Below are 1945 nucleotides of genomic sequence, written 5' to 3'. Positions count from 1 at the left end.
TTTTTTTTTTTCCGAAAAGTCCAGAAGAACAGGCAAATCTCCATGCACGCATCTTTTATTCCACAAAAGCCGTATGTTGCACACCCGTTCCAATGTCTATGGGAGACGCGCACATGCTTCGTGATTGCCATTCTTCCCACAAGCAGTCTGACAAGCTCAGCGATTAACATGGAAATTAACTCCACACAGGCAGTCATTTGATTCTTGAATCGATTAACATGGAAATAAACTCCACACTGGCAGTCATTTGATTCTTGAATGAACAACTTCATCGCTACTCTGTAACTGCTTCAGTACTTTGAAGGACGTAATAGCATGTGGTTTTGATGTCATGGGCTTGCCATTTTGTAGCCTTATTCCTAACTGCCACCTGGACATTGAGAATAAGTTGTAAACTAAATCAAACTGAACGAGCGAATAATCAACTACTTATCCGATTAAAAATGTGTCTCTTTTTCTTTCTTAATCTCAAAATTTGTCATTTTTGTACCTTGACACACCGACTATAGGCTGTTTTTCCTCTAGATAACGCTTACCATGCGTGTTTTCAAATGCATGATGTGGGTATTTTCACCTGGACAAGACTTTAATTACCAGTTCGAGGCATCTATTCAGCAATCACAGGAATCTGCCAAAAAAACTGAACCCCTTGGGCGAGTCAAACAACGGATTCCTTGAATGCATGCAACACGATTTAATTCAGTATCCCTTCGGATAATTGTTGTTTTGTTCAATTATTCTCACATTGTTAAGTCACACACCAAAAGCCATAGGCCAATCCAAAACCCTGCCCCAACACTGGCCACACGTATGGAAAGTGGCCCACAAGCCTTTGGCCAGTTCAAGGCAGTTCCCATATTGTCTAACGGTTAGGATTCCTGGTTTTCACCCAGGTGGCCCGGGTTTGACTCCCGGTATGGGAAGTTGGGCTCCTTTTTGCTTCCCTCCTCAAAAAGCCAGCACGTATTCCTGCACCAGACGTGATTTTTGGCCAGCAGTAGAGCTACAGAACCCTGATAGATTGAGGTTCTGACTTGCACACCCAAGCCTTCGATAGCTCAGCTGGTAGAGTGGAAGAAGGTAGGTAGAAGTGTTGACAATCCTTAGGACGCTGTTTCGACTCCGGCTCGAAGGAGTTCTGTTTTCAAGCACACACCTTATTTTGCTTATATCAATAGCATGCATTTAGAAAATAAATACAGTGAATTTTCTTAAAATTGAAATCAAAAATGTTTTAATTATTAAACTGATTATGTCGTCGTTTTATTTGTCACTCCTAGACTTGACTCACTCCTTCCACTCGCAAGTGGAAAAACATCTCGTTCACTGACCGGGAATCGAACCCAGGCCGCGGCGGTGAGAGCGCCGAATCCTAACCACTAGACCACCAGGGAAGGGCTGGGGTGATGGTGAGATGGTGGGCTTGTGGGCTGCACTCCTGATAACAGCATGAGAGTAAGCAGACAGCAATTCTGGCCTCTGTCATGTCAAAAACCAACAATTCTGGTGCAATCTAAAAGCTGTCTTGTCAGTGGGCAAGTGGCACAATGAGTAACGCGTCTGACTGCGGATCAGAAGATTTTAGGTTCGACTCCTGGCTTGCTCGCTCTGTATTTACTTTTCTCAGGCTGTTTTTGTAATTGTTTTTTCTTTTTATATTTTGAAAGGTCCAGAAGAAAAGGCAAATCTCAACGCCTCTGACTATGGATCAGAAGACTCTAGGTTCGACTCCTCACTGGTTCGCTCTTTGTTTATTTTCTCTCATCGCCTCTGACTATGGATCAGCAGTCTCTAGGTTCGACTCCTCACTGCTTCGCTCTTTGTTTATTTTCTCAGGCTGTATTTGTAATTGTTTTTTTTTTTCCGAAAAGTCCAGAAGAACAGGCAAATCTCCATACACGCGTCTTTTATTCCACAAAAGCCGTATGCTGCACACCCGTTCCAA

The 1945-nt window shown here is 43.2% G+C and overlaps 2 non-coding genes across 2 annotated transcripts; one reads left to right on the top strand and one right to left on the bottom strand.

The window, feature by feature from the left end:
• The first annotated feature begins 851 nt into the window (after positions 1-851).
• On the top strand, positions 852-923 carry trnae-uuc (transfer RNA glutamic acid (anticodon UUC)). The gene has a single exon. It is a non-coding gene; the product is annotated as a tRNA-Glu (tRNA).
• Positions 924-1322: 399 nt separating this feature from the next.
• On the bottom strand, positions 1323-1394 carry trnae-cuc (transfer RNA glutamic acid (anticodon CUC)). The gene has a single exon. It is a non-coding gene; the product is annotated as a tRNA-Glu (tRNA).
• Between the last annotated feature and the right edge of the window lie 551 nt (positions 1395-1945).

This window comes from Sinocyclocheilus anshuiensis, unplaced genomic scaffold (genome assembly GCF_001515605.1).
Source record: "Sinocyclocheilus anshuiensis isolate Anshui unplaced genomic scaffold, SAMN03320099.WGS_v1.1 scaffold15032, whole genome shotgun sequence".
In the NCBI taxonomy this organism is placed as follows: domain Eukaryota; kingdom Metazoa; phylum Chordata; class Actinopteri; order Cypriniformes; family Cyprinidae; genus Sinocyclocheilus; species Sinocyclocheilus anshuiensis.
The sequence above is the reverse complement of the archived record's forward strand: the minus strand, read 5'-3'. Positions and strand labels throughout refer to the sequence as shown.